General features: G+C 38.3%; 1 protein-coding gene across 14 annotated transcripts in view; it reads right to left on the reverse strand.

Moving 5' to 3' along the window:
• The window catches only part of LRRC4C (leucine rich repeat containing 4C), a 567,176-nt gene that overhangs the window by 201,165 nt on the left and 339,333 nt on the right, over positions 1-26,678 (reverse strand). The window contains exon 4 of one of the 14 annotated variants that reach the window (XM_074584303.1): positions 20,838-20,901. The exons of the other annotated variants lie outside the window; for them this stretch is intronic. The gene's annotated coding sequence lies outside the window, so the exon portion shown is untranslated. The remainder of the gene's footprint in view (positions 1-20,837; positions 20,902-26,678) is intronic. 14 annotated transcript variants of the gene reach the window in all.

The following is a 26,678-nucleotide window of genomic DNA, read 5'->3' on the forward strand; positions in this document are numbered from 1 at the left end:
AGGAGAAAATAGACACAGTTTTCCCTGGCACAAGACCATAGGTTGGGTTTTTTTCCCCGTCCTCTTTCTTTTCATTTTAGATGTACAACAGGTGCTTGTGGGAAACCCAATATTCTAACCTAATCATGCTCACTGTGATAAAATGCTAAGAGGCAACTCAGGGAGGAGAATGACAAAATGCATTTGCATAGTTTGCACTGCAGATTTTATTTAATTTAGGAAGAAAGGCCTGTGAGGCTTACAGCGTTGTCAAAAACTGTAAATATAAAGGTCCCTTTGGTATTTCTTAAAGTGCTAAGTAAAAGGTCCTTTGGAGTCAGAGTTAAAGCCAGAATAATGAAGTCAGTCTTCACAGCCTTTTGAGTTGATCTTTGGAGGGAAATTGTGGTATGAGTAAACTATACTACCTTGAAAAGAGTTTCAGTTACTTCATTAGAAGAAGCATCTCATTCAGCTCCGGACTTCCCAGACTGCATTCAATTGCAACCAGGCAAGACTTATGTTGCAAATTCTAAAATAAATATACACGCAAAATGGTAACAACTTTTGCCATTTGGTGGAAAATCCTGAGGGTTTACAAAAAGCGCTAGATTACCACCAATGACTTCTTCCAGATTTATAGACGTAATGTGTAAAAGCATTATACCCATATAACATACATGCGAAATAGTTCATTCAGTATTTTCTCCTACCTTGGTTGGCTCAAGTATCTCGCTTCAATATATATTCAAAGAGCTTTCATATTTGTTTGTGATTTAATCATCAAATTATCAAAATGCTTTCTAGAACAAACAGGTTAACATGGATACTATCTGGATCAGACATGGGATTCCTGGACTCACTAAAAATAACTGTTTATCAAAGCAGAAATGGAATAAAACAGCTCCAGAAGCAATCACTGACAAAACCTTTGCCAAAAAAAACATTAAGGGTGTTTACCTCAGACGTGGAAGGCTGTGTTATGGTGCCTGAGGTGCTGCAAGATGCAGCCTGGCCTCTCTCCGCCAGCCCAGCTCCAGGAGCCACAGGAAGCCCTGGCCCCTCACAGAGCCCGCAGACAGCGGGGCAGGGCTCAGTAGGTTCAGGTGAGAGCCCAGATTGCCAGACAAGCCTATGATGATGAGGCAAGGCCCGTGAGAGCAGCCAGGGCCAGCCACAGGCCAGGGCTGGGCCAGTCCAGGCCGCGGCCCAGCTGTGAGGCAGTGGGAACGGCAGCTCCGTTGGGACCCAGCACTAGACCCTTGGCCTAAAGCAGTTCCCATGGGATGGTGGTTGGCCCTGGCCCAGGCCTCCCCGCAGCACTGCCGGGGACCCTCACCCCATGGCCACCAGCAGGAAGGGGGCAGCTCTGGGCTGTGCTGGCCTGGGCCCCGCAGCCAGACTCCCAGTGCTCCAGGCCCTGGCACTACTTCATCTGCACATCTTACACCTATACAAGCATTGCTCCTATTAGACTACTCGGGCATAGAGATTTCCTTTCTCCACAGGCCCAACTCACTCCCTGCATACACACTTTGAAGAACCCTGAAGAAAAGAAAATTGAAAATTTCAAAAAGTGCTTTGGGATATTAAGCTAAGTACTTACTCAGGGCTGGGTAAACACACAGATCAGGTGACAACACTGCCATCTACCCTGATCACAGGGAGAAACCAGCCATCAGAGATAACGGAAAATTTACCACTGAAGACGAGGATACCTCTAGCCATCAATAAAAGATCTTCAAACACACACATTATCTTTGCACCTGGTAATAACAGCATACATTAATTAATATACAGGTGGGAATGCATAAGGCAACCTTGGGAGTTAACCTGCAATCCTTGGGTCCAATTTACAAATAATGTTTTATTCTTTAAAGAATATTTAAAATCCTTCAGACAGGAACATTACTCCTACTGGGGAAATTCAGCCCCTGAAAGTGAGTTTTACCCTCAGTTCACATAATGAATTAATGAAAAAGGGTACAGAAGCCCTCTCAGTTCCATTTGATCAGAGAAAGCCCATCACTTCTCTTTCAATGCATTCACACACAGAGTTTAGATATTCTCTCCTTTTCTTCTTTTGTTCCCACCCCTTCTTTTCTTCTTCTCCACCCCAAACTCCCTGAGATTAATTTGTCACATTTATGCCTTGGTCTCAGAAACAAGACAGCTATAATTTGTCATAAATCTTTTATATATAAAATCATCTTAGGAACGAGCTATTTACCCTAGCCAAATATTATAGCTGAAAAGAAAGTTTTCCTCTTCAGTAGCTGTTCACTAACCATGTGAGTGCATGTCCTCGTATACTGCAATTTTTGCATTGTAGTCTAATAACTTATGAAAATAAGTTACCAAACATATGCAAAATTAAAAGGACAAGAATGAAAAGATTTTATTATTATTTCTCCCAACATTAGATTAATTAGATTTCAGCATACTGATATAGCCCTGACAGCTCTTACTTTCAAAGGAATAACTGAAGAACCCTTCTATGAAATTAAGCAACCTAAACTTGGAGGGTTCTCATGCCCCTGAATTTTTATCCTCACACAGCCTGCTCACCTTCTTCCTTTTCAGTCTGACACCATTAACATTGATATCAACTAGACAGTCATGGATTTTCTCAGAATTATAAAATGATTGCAATTACTGTCTGAATATAATTCTCTTCTCTTGCATACACAGAATCATGAACAGTCATACTGTGCACTGTTAAGTAGCTTACCTAACCCTGTCACAATGGGAAAAGGAGCACCAAGCAAAAAGACATTATATTCAATTAATTAAGTGGATTAAGTAAGGGATATATCCAGGGTTAGGTCAGGCTGGCGGCACAAGCCATCCACAGTGATGTCTTTCCAGCAGTTTCAGGTATTGTTCTCTGTTTTTGGTCCATAGCTCAGACCACAGCTCATTACCCTCAGGTCTTGTTTGCATTACCTTGGTAGCAATGGCTTACCATGCTCAGACCGTTTGCCTTGGTCTCGGGTCTTTGCCAAGGCATGGCTGCCATACATGCCACTTGGCATATTAGATTCACAGCCAGGAAATTTATAGTAATAAAGAATGCAATTTTCAACCAGTGATTGCCCTTTGAAATTTTAATCATAGAATACTTTGGGTTGGAAGGGGCATTTAAAGGTCATCTACTCCAACCCCCCTGAAATGAGCAGGAACATCTTCAGGTTGCTCAGAGCCCCATCCAACGTGACCTTGAATGTTTCCAGGGATGGGGCATCTACCATCTCTCTAGGAAATCTGTTCCAGTGTTTCACCATCCTCACTGTAAACAATCTCTTCCTTATATCTAGTCTAAATCTAACCTCTTTTAGTTTAAAACCATTATCCCTTGTCCTATCACAACAGGCCCTGCTGAAAAGTTTGTCCCCATCTTTCCAGTAGGCCCCCTTTAAGTACTGAAAGGCTGCAATAAGGTGTCCCTGGAGTCTTCTCTTCTCCAGGCTGAACAGCCCCAACTCTCTCCTGTCCTCATAGGAGAGATGTTCCATCCCTCTGATCATTTTTGTGGTCCTCCTCTGGACTCACTCCAACAGTTCGATGTCTCTCCTGTGCTGAGACATGGAAAGTCTCATGGAACGAGACATGAAATGTCTCAGTTGTCTTCTTAGTGGGAGCTGTTTTCTTTCACTTTGTCATTTAAACTGTTGGTATTTATCTCTACTTTTTATCCCAACACATGAAAGGTTAGTTTTCATAATTTTTTTACAATCTAGGAATCACGTTAGCTGTAATGTTTGTTGCAGTGAATGAACCCATTAGCACTTGTGGACTTGAAGGCTGTTTCCAGGGAAGAAATCAAAGCACTACTGTAACTACGAATCAGAGCAACCTGCACACTCACGACAATTTCCAGACCACCAGAGGATAGCTCCTTATAGACATATTACATTAAATGTGGAATTTCAAGTTCGTGTGGCCAAGTAAGTTTAAATACTGACTGGACTTTCTGCTGTCAGAAACATGGAAGAAATTTCTCCAAATCCTCAGTGACAGGGAAGCCAAAATGCTAAGCTATATAGAACATAACCTGAACACAAAGAGAAGAGTGATGATTTTCAGGTTTACAGGTTGTTCTGGAATTATACTGGGCAGAAGATCACAAAACAACAGGAAAACCACAAAACCAATTTTTATTTTTTTTTTCAGATTTGGCCCCAGATGCTGAGCTAGAGGCTCAACTTGACTGAATGTTACTCTGTGTACTCAATGTATACAGAGTGCTTCATACAATATAGTATGCCAGCTTTCCTGAATGATGGCCAGACTTCTAATTTAGGCATTCATGTTTTGCAGTAAGTAAGGGCACTAAAGTTTAGCACATTTTGACATGGGTTTAATTTGGAAAATGCTAGATTGCAATAATATTCCAACTGTCTCCTTTTCTTGTACATACTTCCAAAGTATTTTTACACAAAGGCAGAGACCAAAAATGAAGTGAAACAAGAAGTGGATGCTAGCACTCTACTAGCAGCTCAATTCTTTGCTTCATAGATAAAAAAAGTTAAGTGCCCTTTGGTGCAGGTGTCAGGTGGGTCTAAATCCTGTGTTAAAAAATCTGACCTATCTTTGGAGATAAGTACTTCATGCATAAAGATGCTTGTTTACAAGTGGAAACTTCTTTTAGAGGCATTTCTGTATACAATATGCTTTTCAGCTAAGTAATGAATAAACTCTACTTCAAAAAACTTTCTTCTGTTTCAAATAAATTTCAAAAGCCTAGTCTAGATCTGTCCTTCATTCTGGCAACTCACTTTAAAAGACTTTTTATTGTTACCAAAACATTTTGTGAAGGGCCCTTTTCCTTCAATGCTCATTTGAAGCAGCTTTTTGTGCTAACTGAAAATCCATTACTGTTTTTTCACTTGAGACTTGCAGAGGTCTCATTTTGGATGTAAGAGACAATGAAAAGCTGATGCTGGTTTTGGTGTGGGTTTGGTTTTTTTTTAATCTGTAAAAGACAGACATAGATGCATTCTCTAATCTCCTTTATTTGGCAAAGGAGGAAAACAAAAAAAGGAATGATTCACAATATCCAACATCACGGACTATAAGCCATGAAGATAAGTGGCTCTGTAGATCAGAAACTAGAGCTGCAAGTCCCAAAATGTGCTGCATCATTTTACAACTTATGTTCTAATCTTAAAATTCTCATTTGTCTTCTGATGATATTGCCTAAGGGAACATTCCAGCAACTAAAAATAAGTGTAATAAACAGAAGTGTAACAAACTGAGAAAATTACACCCTTGAGCTTTGGAATTTTATTCTTTAGAACTATGCAGTCAACAATTTCAGCTAGTATATTGTGCAATATGCTTTGATCAACTTACAGTACCTGCTCTCTCAACGTAGCATAGGCCATCCTGATAAGCAAACCAATACTTGAGTGATGAACAAACAAATAAGCTATTTTGGATTCCATGTCCAAGATGCTTTCAGATGTGTAGTTTATTTTAATTATTAAAATATTTAACTATATAATGAAGATCGGTATCTGCACTACTTAGTCTTTCATTTCCAACAAAATGTTTGGCTGATTGCGTCGTTGATCATTTTAAGACTGTCTCACTAAGGTAATGGCTGTATCAGAGGAGCTTCAGAAGCACTTTAGGACAAATTATTTTAAAGATAACAAGGAGGGACAAGAACCTAAAAACATTTTAAAAGCCAAAACATACTGAACTGACATATCACGCAGTCTGAAGAACACCATTATTGCCTCCTTTACAACGCTTGCATCTTCAGGAGACACCATACCCTAGAATTTAGTGATATTGAAAACCTCCAAGCCATCCTTCCAAACTTAGCATTGGACATGTACAGAAAGTACAACTATCTTCGTTGTACAAAATCAGACAGGATGCTCAGTGATAATCTCAGCCCTAAGAGTCTTGTCTCTTACATAAAGATAAGACTCTTCAAAAAACTTAGAGTATGAAAGCATTATATACAGTTTTGAGATGTACTTGTCTGACCAAGTGGGGATGGCAGATGTGTCAGCCAGAACAGCTACTGGACAACTGAGGAATGTTTTGCTCTTCTGTCACTTCAGGAGAGTGTATATCTTTCTTTCCATGGATACTATACCATAAATATAGACAGATACATTTTTAATTGGAGTCTGCTTTTCTAGGACCAGAAAATTCGTGTTTGACAGTCATCGTGATGGTCAACAACTACAACAGCCACTAGCAAGAGCAGTGCCCTTTATTCTTTACAACTATGCTCCCAAGTACTGGGAGCAAAGAGGTCTCAACTAAGTTGACAGTCATATACAGCACTTCCAGTAGAAAGGAAGAACAAGATAAGTCCTGACTGCAGAATACTCAAGGGCCTTACTACAAGAACCACTCTGACAAGAGTAGGAAAATCATGTCAAGTCCTTTCACCAACCAGTGACTACACTTTCAAGAACTCTTGCCCAAAACTTCATAATGCTTCTACCAGGAGGACAAGTAAGCAAAACATTAGCATTTCTATTACCCACAAGATTTCTATTACTCCCATCCAGATCAAGAATTGTCACTAGCTAACACAGGCCTTATACATAGTAGTGATGTTGATGGGACTCTTTCCAATAACTAGATTAAGGAACTACTTCCTGCTGACATTCTCCAAATCTAAATAAGAATTGGCTAGCCAGCTTGGATACACTTGTGCAAGACCAGCAACTTATGAAAATGGTATTTGGTCCTAGCTGTTCTCATGTCTGACATGGTAAGCCAAATCCTACCTCCACAGTAAAGCATTCCTTAAGGTAGCCAGACTTAACACAGACAGAAAAGATTCAACACAGAAAGCAGCCAAAAGCATGACAGTAAGCAATCATCTGCCTTTAGTCCATACTTGTCCTTTTCTCTAGTACCTGCAATTTGTCTCCTGCTGGTGACCCAGTGGTCACAAAAAAACATTCTGTTCCATGAGACAGGTCACTATTTTTTAACAAAATGGGTATTTTAAAAGACTACTTACAAGTCAGCTATCAGTTTTGATTTGCAGCCCAGTTTCCAAAGGTGGAGTGTCTTCTGAATCCTGTTTTGTTTTCAGTCAAATTCTAAGCTTGCTAATAGAGCCCTACTTAATTTCTGTGGCTGCTTTAAGAACAGAAACTTGAGAGGCTTCTCCCACTCTTTCTTTTCTGCTTATGTATCTTGCAGGAGAGGACATCATTTAAATGTGAAGAATAGTTTCATAATATTCTAAGAAGGCCCCAGAAAGATTACTGTATTTTAAACTCTGTTTCCTCACTCTCCATTTGAACATCAGGTCACAGAGCACGATAAGCTAGCTTTCAGAGATAGTAGTTCTCCTACTATTCCTCATCACATTTCTGCATCCAGAATGCTCATCAGAGCACGGCAAGGGTTAGCTACTCCCTAAGTGATGAGGAGACAGGAGCCAAACACGACAAAAAAGTCAGTGGGGCCCGTCAGAGAGGGAGCAGGTCCAGAGATCATGGGCTGTTTCAACCAAGAGTGCAAATCAGCAGTACGATTCATATCAACAAAGCAGGTCCAAGATGAAGTCAGGAAAACAATGTGCAGGACAGGAACAGTTAAGGGTAATTAGGGGAGATATCATCCAAAGATCACTGAGCAGGTTTGGAGGGAAAAGACAGGTGAAGTCAGTCCATGGGTTAGGGCCCAGACCAACAGGGTCCATGCCTAGGCACAGAAAAGGATGAGCTAGCTAGCCACCAACACTCTTACAGCATAGCTCAGGCAGAGACTGAGGACTCAGGGCTGAGCTTAAACAGAGCCCTTGGGCTCTGGGCATGGATGTGGATAGAGACCTCAGGTGAGGCTGGTCAGAGCCATTAGAGCTATTGGTGCACTCATGGCCCTGATACGGATGTTCTTGGCTACCTGCTCATGATTTGGAGATAACATAAGGATTTGCAGTAATTAGACAGATATTTTGCCAATGTAAAAGAGATACTCCAGTCTAGGTAACCCTCACTGGGAGTGCTTCTCCAGAAACTGGAGTTTCTCGAAACAGCAGTGAAGATACAAATACGCTTTTATTTACCTTTACCATTCACAGAAGAACACAATCAGGGCAATTTTAAATTAAGTCCCAAAGTGTTTTTTTTTTTAAAAAAGCTTTTTTTTTTTAATTTAAAACATAAAGCACCTTTAATCTATAGTTCTAACTGTGCAAAGATAGCATAGAAAACAGGAGCTTAGTGGAATTCAGATAAGCATTAGACTTAATAGGCTTAATGAAAACTTGTGAAATAGAATAATTTTTGAGAGAGACAAATCCTCAGGCTCCAAGGCATAAATCCAGCAGGAAATGAGAGAAGCTAAAAAGTTCATTCCATCATGATCCACTTTTCAGAATAGGCATGATCAGAAATCAGTACTCGATCACAAGTTTGATTCAGTGTGAAATATTGCCTTTATTTACTTTTATTACAGTTTTACTTATGTATAAGCTATCAGGACAAATTCTGAGCTAAAACTATATGTATAGATCTTTTGATTTTCACCCTTAACCAGAAATTTTTTCATCTTATGCATCTACCTACTTCCCTGCATTTGTGTATATTAAAAGGAAATGTTTTATAGAAAAATACAAGAGTGCAGAAAAGTTTCTGCCTAAGTTTAGAAATCAAAATGTATAACAGGGCATACACCAAACATTAATGCAATTAAAGATGAAGCCTGAGCCTTGGAAATAGAAATTAAAATTCTTGGTTTCTTGTTGGAAGAGACACTTGTAGTTCATAGCCTATAGAGGAAGATTCATAACAGAACCAGAATAGATCTCCTTTACAGGTCCTTATTGCTTATCCCAGGATTTCTCAAAACATTTTGTGAACCTCATGAAGCCTCACAGCACTTCCCCTGAAACAAAAAAAAGACATTCTTAACCTCACTTGATGGTAAACTGAAGCACTGTGAAGTGAAGGCAAATGCTGGTGAAAGACAATTGTCTGGAAAGGTTGTCAGTGGTAAGATTTTGCCTTGAATTTACCATATGGTAAAACCATATATGGACTTACCATATAACCTATTACCACAGGTTATAATGAAAAGGAAAGGAAGAAAGTTAATTAAGAAGCTATTTCTAAGAACTTTTGCACAGCAATTTTTTGTCAAGAGCAGTAATCATGATATACAGATGGAGTTCTAATTTTTAAAATGGTTATTGCACCTTCAAAAAAATTTTATCAATTGCCCTGAGGTTAAGGATCTACCTAACTAAAATATTTTGTAAGCTTTTCTCCTCTTCCTCCTCCTCCTCCTCCTTTACATTTCTTTTTTTCTTTTTTTTCTTTTTTTTTTTTTTTTAAGGCTCGATTCTAACTTTATTAAAAGCAATGACAGGTATGCTCAGTCGAAGTGGCATGGCCACTTGATGATCTTGTGTGTTCTGTCCCAGTTGTGGCTGCCTTTCTTCTTTTTATGAATGGATTCGTGTATAATACTTTGGGATTTCTCTACAAGAAAGATGCTACATCACTGTATGCTAATTAACAGAAGGCATTTTTGTTCATATTTGAAAAACTATAATTGAAAAATGATCTGCAGATGTTTCTACAGCTGTTAATATATTTTTCTTAACTTTTCAGAGTCATTGCCAGGCACACTGTGAAGGAATTCACAGCAAAATTAATAGAAATTTAGACTTTACTCATCTACATGGGAATAGGTCCATTGTACCAGAATGCAGTAATATCAGCAAAACATTAGTGTGCTGATATCTAGTGCATATATTAGCACAGTAGACGCTGTATATGGACATAATTAACAAAGTCATTCAGCACATGTGCTGACTTAATAAAGAAAATGCAACTATATTGCTAGCACTATATATTCAATAACATGCTAGCCATGTTCAGGGGGGACATACTTCAGTTTCCAGAACTAAAGTAGATGTAATGTTTGGTTGTACCTGATCTTGAAGCAGCTGTCTTCTGAGATAATGTATGGAGTACATTCAGTATAACAGCTGCTGTGCTGTGCTTAATCTGGCAGTGAGAAAGATCTTCGCAGTAATACTAACTGTTTGCCATAAAGGCACTATATGATATGTTGTTTGCATTTCAGAAACCATGGACAATACGGCTTTACATTGACATCCTAGCCTTTACTATTTGGAGCTTCATTTAGCGGCATTTAATCAGGAATCAAACCTGATTTTCAGTAATAGCATTACAATTCTACTTTTTGGTGAGTTTTGGTTGGCATCTCCACCTAATAGCAACATTAAATAACACAGTTTTCTGGATATAATAGGTTTCTGCCATGTAAGAAATTACTTTTGCCCTCTGCCAGTGTCTGGAGGAGCTGAAGTGGAATAGTCTTAGTTATGCATCTCTCTGTTCTTATCTTTCAAGAAATGCTTCACGTAAAGCTTGTAGCTTCCTATGCATTTACTAAATTCTGTCTGCTAGCATTACATGATAATGTAAATAAGAGAAGGTTGTTTGGGAAGTGGTGTTTAGAAATTTCAAATTACCTTTTTCCCCCAGCCTTATAAACATTAATTGATATTCACCCATCTGTCTCCTTGCACTTCCTGCTTCTCTACTTAGGCAAATAAGACTGTCAGTTTAGTATGGAGGCTGGCAGGCCATTAAGGGGCGCTTTGTAGAAATGCATCGCAAAAACATAGACCTCTTGTTTCTCATAGTTAAGAGGCCAGCTCTGAGAAAGCTTAAATCCAAGTATGGAAACATAAATAAAATCTAATGCCAGTTCTTCAGAACTATCTATTTCAACAGTTTATGGGAGGAGTGCCAGGAAAGTTTGAGGTGTATTTCTGCAAGGGTCTGGATCGTGAAACGAGTGAAGATGATTAAAATTCCAACCACATAGGCTGTTGCTGAAGTCAACGCAGGAGCAAGACCACTTTGTTTTGGCATTTTGCAGCCCAGTCCAGGCACCTGGTAGCTTCCTAAGGTTGAGCATTTCATAATTTCCTGATCTTAACCGCTTGTTGAAAATTATAAGCTTTTCTGTTTTGTAGGTGGAAAGGGGAGAGTAAGATAATGGTTAAAAGTTGATCACTGGGAGTCTGCATGTGCTTTGCTGAATCCTGATCCAACCCTGATTTATTGCCTGCCCTAATTCCTCTAATATCTGTGTCCCTAACAATTTTTAACATATTCATTTGTATAACTACAAAAGTGCTATTAATCCTATTGTACAAATGAGGAAATAAGACACAGGCTGAACCACAAAGGGAAATTCCTGACTCTTGAACTAGCAATCAAGTTAGGCATCTGAACTGTAGGATTTATGTACATGCACCATCTGGAGAGTATCCATAGTTATGATGACAGTAATATGAGAGGGGAACTATAAAAGCCCTCCAGTATGAGGACTGTTCATATTGGAAATAAGTTGTTCCTTTTACAAACTGAAGAGAGCTCTTTGGTTCTAAAGAGCTTCCTCTAAAAAGACAAGAGGAAGAAGAGGCAACTCTTCTGGACAAACTTTAACATGAAACAGGTGAATACAATTATATTTTCTTTTGACCTTATTTCTGTAGGTATTTCTTAGGTAACCATTTGCTTATTGTTTTGGGCTTCATAGATGGTACACTGAAGAAAATACCTCATCTGTTCATTTCAGGTTTAGGCATGAAAGAAATGTGAATGGCCTCAGTTCTGACATAACAGAACCAATACTTAGTATTTTCAGAAACAGCAGCGCCAACGGGGCTTTACTGGTTAAAAGTCCAGTGCCTGGCACACATGTGATGGGAACTTTGACTGACCTTTTACTATTTAACTTGGGTAACTATATTGAGGAGAAATTTGGATCCAGGTATGGTAAATAGGTAATTTAGGTTATTTAATTAAATAAATAGGTAACCCCATGATAGAGGTAAATTAAAAAGAATAGGGAATTCTTTTATCTTGCAAGAATGTATAGAGAAATAAAAATTATATTTGTGTGTGTGTGTACACGTATTCATGCCTGGTATATACACATAACCTTTAGGCTTATACTCAAATTCAACTACTAAAAACAAAACAAAAACAAAACCAGGAGAAAATAATGTAGACATTAATTCTGCTGTTGCAGCACGATAGACCTCCTGGAATCTCAGGAAAGCCTTTGTTTGAAGTGGAAAACTTTATCAATCTTCATCCACCATTTTAGTCAAGGAGCAGGTGAGGAAGAGCTCCTAGACAACTGCACAGCTTCTCATTCTAGTGCAACAGTGTCTCTCCTCCGCACACCTGGGAGAACACTGAGAACTGGCTACCCAGAACTGTGCATCCAGGAAACATGGCCCCTGAGAAAAACTACAAAAAGGTTCTGCTGTGATTTCTTGATAGTTCATTGACCTGGAGGTGATTTCATTAAACTGTTTCAATTTCAGTCTACAGGGGTTCCTAACCTTAAAATGATGACAGAAGTCTAAGCGATGAACCAACAAATGCCACTAGTTTAAACATCTAGCTTTTCCTGAGTTCTAGGCCCATGGATGCTGGTTTGCAGTATAAAATTCCAGATAGTTTAAGGAAAGAGGAATAGATTTTGTAAATATTTTCTAACTTTAGACATCTTTAAACTTTAAAACAGATAGGACTTTTACTCATCCAGATAAAATACTAAATTTTTATGTACTATTTCTTGCCTTAGATTCCCTACTGCCTTTTAGCTATCTACAGTATTGTGGTAGCCATCCTTCCATCCTTACTTCATTCACACATTCTCAGACCGAGAAGTCTTCTCTAACCTTTGTAGTCTTTGTTTTTATCTGTATTTAATCCTACTCTCAACATACCTCCTGCCCTCCCTTTTGTTTCTTCAGGTTTTTTCTCTTGGCTAGCTAAGCAAGCTTTCTCTGTTGGACTTTTAGACTCCTATATCAACAACTCCATCTCTCCATTTTTGGAAGACTCTCTTAGCCCTTAAAACAATAATTATCTGCACTTAAGCTAGATAAAAATAGTTGGCATACAGCCATGCCATTGTTCCATTTAGGCAACCGCTCTTTGAGTTTCAACAGTCTTCAGTCCCATCTCCAGACTATGTAGCCTTTCTGTCTTGAATACAAGACATAAAGGACAAGAATATGGCAAAATAATAATAGTGGATTGAACATATAGTCTCAGAGAGAATTCACAGACTGTTCACAGATTGATTCCCAAGACTATATCTCAATATAGAAAAAGGATGATGCAGACAAAAACATTACCATATTTTTTGTACTTTTGCTTTGCATACAGAAAAAAAGCCAAGACAATTAATTTCAGAATTTTGAAAGCTGTTGCACTTACTATAAAGGCTACATGGGAGGGCTCATTTATACTTCATTAAATTTCAAGCTCCTCAGGAGATATTAGCTAAGTTATACACTCTCCCCCATATGAGCTAGCTGGTGTCATAATGGACTCAAATAGCACCCACTCCAGGAGCACTAGCAGAGTCAGGTTTTCATGTGAACTGTTTCTTCTAATAACATAGAGAAGATAGAAATTTTACATAGTGGGCAGAAAAACTACAGAGAAGAGTGGAGGTGGGAAAGCAAAAGCTCTAGAGACAGGAATAGATTTCAAATTGCCATTCATCCACTGGAGTACAAATGCAGCTGACCTAGTATCAGGAAGATTATCAGGTGTTTATCTGTCTCAAATGTCATAAATCACACATAAAGGAAGGTTTTGCATGTGCCTCAGAAGACACTGCGGCCGAATTGATCCCCTAGCATCTGTAGCACCTGTGAGTATAAACCACAGGATGCCCAGTGAGGCTGGGATTTGAAATTGAGCTGGAACAGTTCAGAAAAGAACAATCTAGTGTGCTCTGAGCTGTATTAATCTGTGTGAGTAGCATGGGGGAGGAGGAAGGAGGGGGAATAGAAAAGGATTAAGAATTTAAATAAATTCAAGACAGAGTGCTACAGAGTTTAACCCCAAAATGCTGGAAGTGGGGGTTAATCCAAACCACAAAGAGAGGAGCTGCTTCTCCCTCTATATTCCCTGATAATAAACTTAGAAGAGGACTTTGTTTAACAGTAGTGTTATAACCTTTAAAACACTTGAATCTGGGTGCTTATTTTAAGCCTTCATTCAGATTGCTCACTTTATGATTAGCAGAGAAGCTGGAGAATGTGAGCTCATAATTTGATGAGATAGCTGGGAATAAGAACTCCTTCATCATGTTTCACCATTTATCACAAGTGCTGGACAATCACATATGTAAATTTATAAAAGCGGAACAACACGTTATTTGAGAGTATCCAGAATTATCCTATAGCCATTTATAGTTTAAGGATTATGTCTGATATCTCTCAGATATATTCGTTAGATAAACACAGGTAAAGTCAAAAAATAAGAGCATTGTTTGCTAACAGGATTTTGAAGCCAACTGTATTAACAGCTAGAAAATATTAGAAAGTCTTCAGCTGGAAACTGCAACAAGAAAACAAACAGTTATTTTCTATCAAATTCCCCAAGAGATGCTGAGCCTGCAGATTCCAGTATTGGCATAACTTGGGGGTGGCTTTTAGAACAGATTGCAACATTTGCTTTCTCATTACACAGGCAATCTAAAGAACCACTGTCATCTAGAAAGAGCAGGAAATTTTGAGCCTTTAAGCATTCCACTTTGTTCTAGCCCAGAGGTGAATGCATATTTGAAGGTAAAATAATAAATGTTGCACACACAGTCCTTAGGCACCCTCATGGAATAAAAGGTTCTGTATGAAAGTAAGGGATTACTTTGCTCCTCTGAAATGAGCTAAGAAAGATAATGACTGGTCCCATTTAGAAAATGAGATGCGAACAACTGAGAGAGGGTTTGGATCATGTGAGTTCTAATGCTTCTGCTATTACATCCTTTTATGATTTAAACACTGCTGTTTGATGAAGCATTTTCTTCTAAATGACACCATCGAAGACATTAATGAAGCAGGAGACCTAGTGAGTTACATTAACATTTTTAACTTTCAAAAGTTATCCTGATCAATTTTAATTAGGACACAGGAAGCATAATAGCTAACACTAAAGAATCTAGAACAACACAATATTTAGTGGTTGTTTATTTGATTGACTGTGAGACAAACAAACATTGGAAAAATATCTCTTTGTTTATGCACAGTTAATTTGCAATATGGCAAATTTTAGTTACCCCTCCATTCCAGACATCAGCTGTCTCAGCCTGGTGTATAGCTAAAGGTGATGTATTAACATTAAAATCCTTTGTCCCTGCCCTCAAACAAACAAAAAAAACCACCACACACACAAAAACCACAAACAAACAAACCAACAAAAAATACCAAAAAATATGCAAAATCTGAATTATGAAATTATTTGTAGATGCCAGATCTAAATATCTTCACACAGATATGCACAATTGGTGATCCTCTGAAAACTATGCTAAATTGGGAAATTATTATGAAACACAGTCCTCGTGAAACAAAAGGATGTAAAAATGTTATCAATGACTTTGTCACTGGATTTTTCCTTTGCCAATCCCATCTCCACAATATCTCCTTTTTCAAGCCTTAATGAAGTAGGATATTTTATAGTAGGATACTCATGGCAACTGCTGCAGACTAAGACTTCCTCTCTAGAACCTCATATTTTCTGCAGCAGCTCTTCTATAGGCCCTGAAAACCCAGCTGATCGCAGCCCCATGTGTGCAGAACACCACAAGAGGATATCAGTAGGATTCTATTCGAGTTTCTTTCCCTTCACTTCTTCTCTTTGCATGACCATCTACTACTGATCACTAAAAAGTCAAATTACTTTCGTCTTCTCCAAAGGGACACTTTGATAGATTACATACTTAAATTAGCTTCCCTTCACTCAATTCACTGTCATTCATATGGACATCAGGCTGCTTATTTGGGACAAAGTTGCTTTTCCAAACCTCATCTGGACAGGAAAAACATAGGATTACATATGGTTTCTGTTCATTACTGTGCAACTGCTCTGCTGAAAAATAGGAAACATTATAAAGAAGATTTTGAACTTGCGCTCAAGGAAGAATAAAAATGCTGTCTGTATGAGAGGAAAGACATACATGAATGCAAAAAAAAAAAATACTGCTTAAGCTGAAGCTTTAAAAGCCTTTTGTATACTTCTGTAAGCTTCTTAATCTCAACTATATCAGGAACCAAACAGCTGGTGTGAGGAAACACCTGTCTTCACTTAACTGAAAAACAGTTGTGGAATTTTCTTAATGATTGTTAAGTGTTGACTCACTGAAACTATTGATTGGGAGTGTTGGTTCTGAGCAAGCTCTTATTTATCTAAACTTATTATAATGAAAGGGTTTTCAAGCCTCTGTTCACAAAAAAAAAAATAATTATTAATTATCAAAATAAGCACAGGATTCTTTTAAAATTCAAAATTGAAATAAATAGTTAACACATTTCAGAAAACGTATTCTGAATTTCATTATAATAATTTTAGATAAATTTTTAGACCAGTTCTATATAATAAATGTCAGTCATAAGAAATCAGTAGATTCTAGAAAACATCAAGATATATTTGATTTGGGGTGTGATTGAGCGTTGTCTTTTTTATTTATCTGCTGTTTTCTGAACTTTAGGTTGTACTTCCTGTACATCTGCATATTTTTACTCCACAAGTGTTTTTAGCAGATGAGAGACTTACATTCACCTCCATGACTGCGACACTAAGGAAAACCAATAAATACCTCAAGATCTTCAAGACAGAGATTTCACAAGATACAGTATGACTGCCACAGAGCAAATCACTATCCTGACTAGACTAGATTTTGTGCGGCCTTATACCCTGAAGTAGTGAAAAGCAAGGCAAAGCACATACGAGGTCAAAAAACACGCAAGGCAGACGCTACTGCACTGTCACCCCTCCCTACCGCCGTGCACGACGCTAAATGTCACCCGCGCTGCCACCTACTGGCCCACCACGGTCTGCACACTTCAGTACCTACACACCTGCTCTCTTGACATCTTTTACAAACCTACCGTAAACTCCTTTTGCTCATTAAATGGGATGGAGATAAACGCTCTCCACATTTTAAGTAAGTAATAAAATTAATAAATTGACGTTAAAATCCAAAAGCACTGCAGTTAAAATGATCACTGCCCATTCTGAGTGAAGCCCTCCATCCCCACTACATCTACTCAGTTCGACAAATTGCTTTCTCTGCTCAAGAAACCCACAGGCTTAATTTTGGTTGGAAAATTCAGTTAACACTCAGGCCCTTCACCAACCTTTCCTGATTATAAGATTACCATTTTTATTTTATTTATTTATTTATTACCATTTTATTAAGACTAACTTCTCATTTGAAGCTTGTCTGAACATAATACTTAAATGTTGGGTCCATTGTCTGAACATAATACTTAAATGTTGGGTCCATTGTCTACTTAAGGCCACTGCAACTCTATCAAAAGTTAGGACATCTTCCAGTTGGGGTACAGTGCAAGGATCTGATACACAGCTTTCACCTCAGGCCATTCTCACTCCTTACATGACCCTACCAGAGTCTCCTGAAGACACTTCTAAGTCAAACCAACTGCTGCTTCCCGGATTACAGAACCCTGAGTAATCACAGCCTAAGGTCGATCCAGGCAATGTACATTGTATTTCTTTTGTGAAATAACAATAATCTGCTGTTATGTTATTACCAGCACTTCTGAGTTGCCAGACATGGGCTTTATCAAGAGCTTTATAATTTCCTACCTGCCTATTATATCGGTCTTTTCCCTTTGAGCAGGAAGAATTCTCAGAGGAAAGGGAAACTCAGTTCTAATACACGAATCGGATTGAAAACTATGAACATCTAGACTGCAATTATAGAAGCACAAGACTTTGCACGTACAAGCAGCTGTTACTATTTGCTTATGCAAATTCTAAATAGGAGCCCCACAAGCACAATTATTATCTGCTTTGTCTACTGGGATGCGTGGGGCCTGGCAACACACGTGAAGAAACACAGATGTTCTGAAAGTGCAATAGCTTCTCTGAAGCTTTACAGTTTTTCACCTGTCTCTGTTTATGGTGCTTGAAAGTAAACTTCTCACATATCGAAGTTCTTCCTTTCAAGTTGGCCCTTTATTCTGGGTTTACACAATTGCCATTTGAATTTGTACAAACGAAATGGAGAGAATGTATTGTGTCTTTATCCAATTACTTTTCTCCCAGTGAAGAGTTAATATTGTAGAAACTTCCCTCAGCAGCTTCTAAGTCTACGTATACTGAGAAACCAATCCTACACTGGAAAAAGAAGGGCTTTTTTCACAAAACTATTTCCAGTGATTTCTGTGAATCTTCGCTAAGGTGGTTTGGCCATCCCTGTGACACAGCAAGAGACAAAATTCCACAACTATAATGTGGCACAGAAGGAGAACAGAAGAGATCAAAGATCACTGTAATATCGTACATAACATCATACACCCTTTAGAGATCCTGGAACATCGGATTTCAATATGTTCATACGTTTTATGCCAGGAACTCTTGGACATATTTATAACCCCTTTTATAGGCTTTCAAGCTTCACCTTAAAACTGTTTAGATTCTTCGACTCCACTCTACTAAGAAATCATTTTAGAACCTCATTTTACATCGTATTGCAGACCTCCTTCAAATCTACTCTCAATTTATTTATGACCAGTTAATAATAATTTATATGATTTTAACCTTATCCTTTAGCAGAAGTATTTTTTCTCTCCAATATTTTTATAGAAAATAACTTAATCTCCTCTCAATTTCAGCTGGACTAAACTACACAGGCCATGTCTTCTCATGTTCTCTGAATGGCAATATAGGTCTCCCTACTCTGACCATGTTCCAAATCATATTATTTCTTCTTAGAATAGTATCCGGTATGTCAAACTACATATTGCTTATTAAACAATGGCACTAATAGTCCTCTAAGGCTGCTAATAATACTGCCTTCTAGAACCTCCTTTGTCGTTTCCCTGCAACTTAACACTGTCAGCAGACGATCATTCTCTAACTGACCAATACTTTCAGCTTCCCTCCTTCTCCCACCACCTCCTCCTACTGCTAAGTCCCCAGATTATACCCAAGTTCCTAGCAGAGGTCCCTTCATGCCAGACTCTACTATTGGATTTCAATCTAGAGCAATTATTCAGAACAAGATCACCCCCTGGTTTTCACTGCTGAGTGATACAATCAGCCTGTGCCTAATGACAGCTCTCACACTTTTGAATACAGCCTTGTCTAAGAAATCATTTATCTTACTTAAAAAGATATTAAGTCATATTTTTACCTCCAGCTCTGAATAAAAAAAAAAAAAAAGTGCAAGTTTTACCATTATTTACCTGTCCTTTAATAACAAGTCATCACCTCATTCTTATTAGGACTACTTGTGCATCCAAATATAACTATTAACATATATGTATTTTAAAAGGCCCATCACATCAACAGATACAATCCTTAAAACTTGAATGTGGAACACAGTATCTGTTTAACAATGTCCTATGAAACTTATAGAGAGTGCCTCCAGATGCTATTTGAAAATTGAAATTACTGGTGAGGAAAACATGCTTTCTAGCATTAAAATGAATTAGAAATTTAAACAATCAAAAATACAATGCATAAAACATGTTCTAAGGGTTATAAAATATTATTTTCGTGTTACTGTGTTTGTAACCAATGTCTTTTTTGTCCTTTTAAGTATTTGGCGGATTTTTAGGAAGTCATAAAAATATTCTGTATCATTTACCAAATATTAGATCAGCCACAAATTAGAAATGCTAATACACGTTTCCATAAAATTTCCAATAAAAATGAATGCAAACAGTATACCTATGGGAAATCCTGAAACAAAAATAAAATGCCCAAAAGCAACAGTTCCTTTCAAAAGTGTTATTTGGATTAATGACCTTTATCACTGAAAAAAATCCTTTCAAAAGCAATCAGCTTGACAAACTATTTAACAGAAATACATTTAGAACAACTGTGAACTAATCAATCAGTCTGAGTGCACAGAAAAGTGACATGCTACATGATTTTGACACAGATGACGTCGCTTCATGAACAAAGTAACTCAATGTGCTTAATCCAGCAGATGTGAACGGGGGGCTGGCTGCTCTTCAGTCTGGCAAACATCCAAACAAGGACTGTATTCCTATGACATTTATTGAAGAGTCACTGTTAGGAAGTTCTTCATTCAGAAGTACACATGCGTAAGAACCACGTTTCCACAACTGTTGTATGCATGATCTGAAAAACCTATGATTATTTTGTACCATACTTCCAGTGTGCTTCCCATCCTCTCTTTGCAAATCAGGTTCTTAATACATAATTTTTTATTACTCTCAAGAGTCTTATCAAATGGGGTATGATGTTTGAATCAAAGTGGGGTGCTGAACATGTGCCAAGGAAGGCAGCAATAGAACTACTTTATCATTTCAGCACTTCAGCCTTCTATTATGATTGCATTGGCACCTTTCCTAATGTATAAGTGAGTTTAATTTGCAGCAGTGCTATACGGAAGGTGTGCTGTGCGAACCTTGAATTTTAATGTAAAACATTCTGGATAATTTTCCACACAGTATATGGAAATTAGTGAAGTTCATGCACTTGACTGCCTCTAAATCTGAAAATGCCACAGATCTGCACAGAGAGTTGAGTAATTCTGAGAATGAATGACCGTCACATGTGGACAAAAGACATTCCCAGTGAGTTAGTGATGTCAGGTATAGATGTTTGAATCTGCAGCAAACCTACAGCTTTTCTTTTCCAAGTCACCTAACACTCAATGCTCAAGAGAAGAAATACACATAAATACAAATGCAAGATTATTCCTACTTTCCTTACTTACACTTATTTCCTTACACTGTATTTCAACATACTAATCACTGGAATATCAACTCTTGTGATCAGTGGCTTAACTCTCACCTCTATGAATCTCTGCATGACCTGTTTTAGCTTTGCCCTCTCTTCTTATGGAGACTAGGAGGACCTGCAGGGGTAAGAGAAAATTAGCACTTCAAAAGTTGTAATATAAATACATGGTTGTAATCACTCTCATTTTACAATCTCCCTACTTTTCTTTCTGTCCCTCTGCCCCCATCACATTCTTCTTTACTTTACCTACTAGGTTGTCTCACTCCTATAATAGCTATGTTATCACCTATGTTACAAGTTATATGACAGCCCTATGAGGTAGAAAATACCATAATGCTTAAAATGCATACAAGATCAAACTTTCTATCCTAGCACCCTAGCTCAGCTCACCCTAAAGTTAATAAGAGTTATTAACAGGGCAGCCGATGTTATAACACATAATTTGCAAAACACTAGAAATTTATGTAAAACTAAATCTTGTAGGCTTCTGTAATCAAATGATCAACAACTTTCCTATTGTTTCAGTCTCCAGCTGCCCTGTCAACACAGACCCTCTGTTTACACTGGATCGTTCTGCTATGCACATTCCTCTCAAGTTGCCACACCAGCATTTTTGCAAAACAGTTTATCTCCACAGTTTTCAATGGGCTGCAGCATCTAGGAAATCCATCTTGACAGTAGGTTACGTGAAAGTATCACTGGTATCTCAGACCACAGTTACATCTCCAGAAATGGAAGGTCAGTGGAGTAGCTTGTTTCATCACTCTTAGCTCCCAAGGCAAGGCTTTTCACTAGCAACCCCCAAAAAACACAACTACATGCATAGCAGAGGTACATCGCTCCTGTAATTCTTTTGATACTAAACAAAACTCACTCCTGAAAGATGAATCAACTTGCATAGCACATAATGGGTGTGATGCTTGAGCTGCCTGATGGCCTTTTAAGATCCATCCTGACAGAAGTCTTATCATTTCACAAGCACATCTTTAAATATTTCATTGGCAAAGGAAAAAAAAACAACATTGCTTTTTTTGTTTGTTTGTTTGTTTTTCTTCCGTTTTGTATCTACACAGAAGAACCAGCATTTTAACAAAAGAAGTCAACAGGAAAAGGATGGTACTGAAATATCTGTATATGTCTGTATTTAAAAGAAAGCAAATGATAGGTTATCAGCTTGGATATGCCACGCTTCATCTGATCATTGCTTGATGTGAGCAATGAAAACAGAGTTAATGTTCCATAGCAGAAGCAGAAGTGACAGTAATGCCCAGGAATGGACTTTTACACAAAGAACTCACTGGAAAAGCTCAAATGTCAAGTGTAACAGAAGTTTACATTACTTCAGGTTTTCGACTTTTGCCCCATGCTTCTTTTTTTTTTCTATCCATACAGACATACACAGTAACACAATTTACAATCTGGTTTTAGCATAGCACTTCACTTTTAGTGATAATCTGTACAGTGAATCAGCATCATCCCCAATGGGTGTGAAAACTCCTTGAAGCTGGAGAAAATAATTGTTATTCTGTCACCTTCATGGGCAGCATGTGCCTCAAGGATGGAGATCATAGCACAGGCAAAATTCAGTTGGACCTGATATTTGTTAATGCTGCTTGCCTGAAGTAGAAAGAGGGTAAGTTCCAAACCAGTTTTTTAGCCTTTGCCTTCTCCCTACTGGAAGGGAATTGGTATTTAAAGCTTCAGTGGATCCCTGCAGCAAAGATCTTACTCAGTTTCCCCAAGCGTTTCATAGGCATTACCCAGCCCCTCCAATCTGCCTTCATGCATTGTGTTTCTTTACCAGACGCATCAACAGACTTAAAAAAAATGGAAACTGTAAATAGCATGGTGGATCATAACACAGAAAATATATCTGGAAGCAACCCTGTTTTCAGAATGAAACTAGAAAAAGAAAAAAAAAAAAACCAAACAGGATTCTCCATAAGCTGAATGATACCTGTGTACCCCACACAACTGTATAACTGTGGCTAAATCAGTGGGCTTGCAGACTCTAAGATATGGCACAACTTAATCCTTTTTTTATAAATTCCTATGACCTATTAAAAATCACGAGCCTGATTTTCAGAGATACTGAGCCTGTCTCTTCCACGTACTTTACCTGGAGATGTGTGTGCTCTCTCAACTCCCCTGGAAATCAAAACCCAGTAACATTACATGATATTAATGGCCATTTTCTCAGCCTTCAAAAGAGCTACACTGATCTATATCAGCTGAGACTATGTCTCTCATGCTGTGTTTCTGGGTACTATAGCATCTCTGCTTACACTAAAACAGTTAGAAGATAAATAAGAAAGACAAAGATAAGATAGATAAATTAGACAACAAGTAAAAAAAATGTTATTTCGCAGCTCTGTCTTGATGCAAGACTTTATAAAGTTGCTGAAAAATAAAGTAAAGCAAACCCAAAGTATTACTATGTTATAAAGTATCTTGTTCTGGCAAGGACTTGTTTGCAAATCTCAAACTGTAAATGTGCAGCATGTGTAAATCATTCTTTCATTTTATATACAAGAACTAAAGTAAAAGGGCTGCCTTCTGACAGATTTCAGAACCTATGACTATGACATAATCATTCAGTCATTTCTTTGTAATGGAACATACATAAAATCATTTTTCCTGGTAGATGACTATACTTATTGGGGAAAAAAAAGGTCAAAAAAAACCCCAAAACCCAACACAATCCCCGCAATATTTGATAAATAGATTATTTATCTCTAAATTCTTTTACCTATCAGAACATCCCCGTGATACATGGCACTAGCGGCATATTACTGACTTCAGTTTGGTACACACATCTATCTAAATGCCATCCAATCATTTGAACCTGTGTTCCTTATACATATGAACAGCCCTGAAGAGATCAGAAATAGCTCCTTAACTACTCTCAGATGTAAGGAGTGGATAGGACTTGAAGCATCTCCCTTTCCAAGAAAAAGGAAAAGAAAAAGCGTTTCTTTTGCTTACAGCTTCCCCATTAACTCAGATATAATTAACTGGCTGATGCCACCATATGTACCACACAATCTGAGACTTTGGAAAGGATTGTTTGGTAGACACCTAGGAGTAATTCTAGGCAATATTATTTGCTATTACGTGTATGTTTGTGAAGAGAGGGGAGGTGCTGTTGACACTGACACTTTGGGGTCACATGGGACTCGGGCTGCCTGTCTGCAGGGGAATGAGGTTGGGAGCCTCTGCTTTCTTCCACTCCAATCCTTGCCACTCAGTACTCTGATCCTGTCAAGATCTCGAGGGCTGGCCACCACTGCATAATGAACTGCTGGAAAGTTCAGTGCTGGTATTTGCTTCTCTCTATCACAGGGCTGCTCCCATAGACTCCTTTCCACGCTCTCCTGAAGCTAGTGCTGCTGCCTTCTTCATTTGCCTTTGGCTGGCTGCCACAACCAGCTCCTTCTTAATTTCTGCTGACCAAATGCAGCCAACCTGAGAGGTCCCAAGCTGACTGCATGGCATTCAAAGCCTTTGCACTGACCTCCTCCATTCCTCGATCTAGACACACAGACATGTAAATTGGCAGTGAATGGAATCAGCTAAATCAGCTATACTGTATCACATAATTTAGAATCATAGAATCATAGAAAGGTTCGGGTTGGAAGGGACCTTAAAGATCATCTAGTTCCAAGCCCCCTGCCGTGGGCAGGGACACCTCCCACTAGACCAGGCTGCTCAAAGCCTCATCCAGCCTGGCCCTGAACACTTCCAGGGATGGGGCATCGACAGCTTCCCTGGGCAACCTGTTCCAGTGCTTCACCACCCTCACAGTAAAGAGTTTCTTCCTGATATCCAATCTAAATCTACCCTTCTTCAGTTTGAAGCCATTACCCCTTGTCCTATCATTACACTCCCTGTTAAAGAGTCCCTCCCCATCTTTCCTGTAGGCCCCCTTTAGGTACTGGAAGGCTGCTATAAGGTCTCCTCAGAGCATTCTCTTCTTCAGGCTGAACAACCCCAACTCTCTCAGCCTGTCCTCACAGCATAGGAGCTATTTATTACTCAAGTACATGATACTGAAATACCAGATTTTCAAAGGTCACTGTTCACGTAAATCTTTGTAACGTTCGGACAATTTACCAGAGAAGAATGTTTTTCTGTATCACAAGGCTTGATCATACATAGCAATTTTTGCCTTTTGAGTTACATAGCTTATTGGTACTTAGTAGCTTTACTTTTTCACCTATGAACATTTGTCTCAGAACAATATAGGGTGATGTGGAAACAATGAAGATCATCTTTTGGATATCTACAGAGGTTTTCTGACATCTGATAACAAGGTGACATGATTGAATGATTGCAAGAGACTGTTAGGAAATACAATTTTGATGCTATGTACTTTGACCACAAACTGATAGTTTGGGAAATTCCTCACAGTACCACAAGGGACATTATTCTGCATACATGACGATCTACAAAAAATGTAATTCCTCCATTTGTAAGAATTTTACAACCCTCAAAAAATAAGGCATTGAGTTCTGGAAATACAAAGTTTCAGTTGTGTAGGTTGGAATTCTTAATCCTAGTTCAGATTTATTGTTCTTGCTTCTGGAAATGAGACAGACACAAACTCCTGTCAAAGCTATGCCAGGAAAAGCTGTTTCTCCTGCGCTTTAAAATATGAGTGTGCTTGTGTACTGTGTGAGATTTGTTCTCATTGGTCAGACATTCACTTGTTCCACTAGATTGGCTCTGCACGGGCACAGAGGAGCTGCGTGTGTCAATGACACATGGAGCTCCTCTGTACAATGAATGCTTTTAGACTAGGTATCTATGTTTCACTGAATGAGAAAGAGAGGATATAGAGTTTTATGTTTTCTCTCACTTTATATTCCTTATCAGAATAAATCTCACTTTCTCAAGTCTGTAGAAATCTTTACCCTTAACTGTAAAGAAAGATGATACAGAATTAAAGAATTCCATATCTGACTAACCAGCTCTGAATTCTCCATCTTTTCTCTGTTAGATTTATTTCTCTCTCTCATCCTTGAAGAGCGAACGAGAGCCCTCAACCTTCGGAGAGGTACCTGCCTCAACTTGCTGACAGATGTGCTCTGTATTGCCCAGCTCCTCCAGAAATGGCTGCTGGCTGTTACAAAATTTAGTTTCCAGTGGCCACTCTTCCCACTACCTTCTAAAATTATCTTCAAATAGTATGATTAACCAATAGCTAGACATGAGAATCCTTTTACTTTTTCACTATGCAGGTCCTATACCTGCTATCATCCATCACAAATATCCCTACATCATTTATTTAACACCTAGCTTCTAGCCATGTCCAATCTCTGTTCATGTTGACGTTTAATCTGATTTCACTCCCCTACAGCACACACTTATATTCAGAAGCATTTAAATTGGCTGAATCAACTTGGCTAATTTCTATTGGGTACCACCTATCTAATTTACCTCACACTGCCATAAAATAAAATGACTCTGTATTTTAACTATGTAAATAAAAACAAAGAAAAAAATTCCACAAGCATTAAAACATATTTTCAGTTCAGTTCCTTCAGTGTTCTATAAATATAAAGGTGGGGGTTTTTTTCATATGCTATATGAAATTATAAAACTACTTGTTAAAAGGGTTTAACAATTTTGTTTCCATGTTAAAGACTTCAGAACTAAATTCATCTCAGATGAGACTTAACCCTTTTTAGGTCTGCAAAGCTAGCAAATTTAACAACTTGGATCTATAGACTTGAGAAGATATCTATTCTCAGCACGGATATACATATAGCCATGTGAGTCTTACCAGTTGGTCGTTAGTGCTGTTTCGGTTGATGATTCATTTAATCTGTAGGTAGAAATAAGTATAGCTAATGAGATCACAGAAACCTTCTGACAGCTTTGATGTGAATA

This window comes from Larus michahellis, chromosome 4, assembly GCF_964199755.1.
Source record: "Larus michahellis chromosome 4, bLarMic1.1, whole genome shotgun sequence".
In the NCBI taxonomy this organism is placed as follows: Eukaryota; Metazoa; Chordata; class Aves; order Charadriiformes; family Laridae; genus Larus; species Larus michahellis.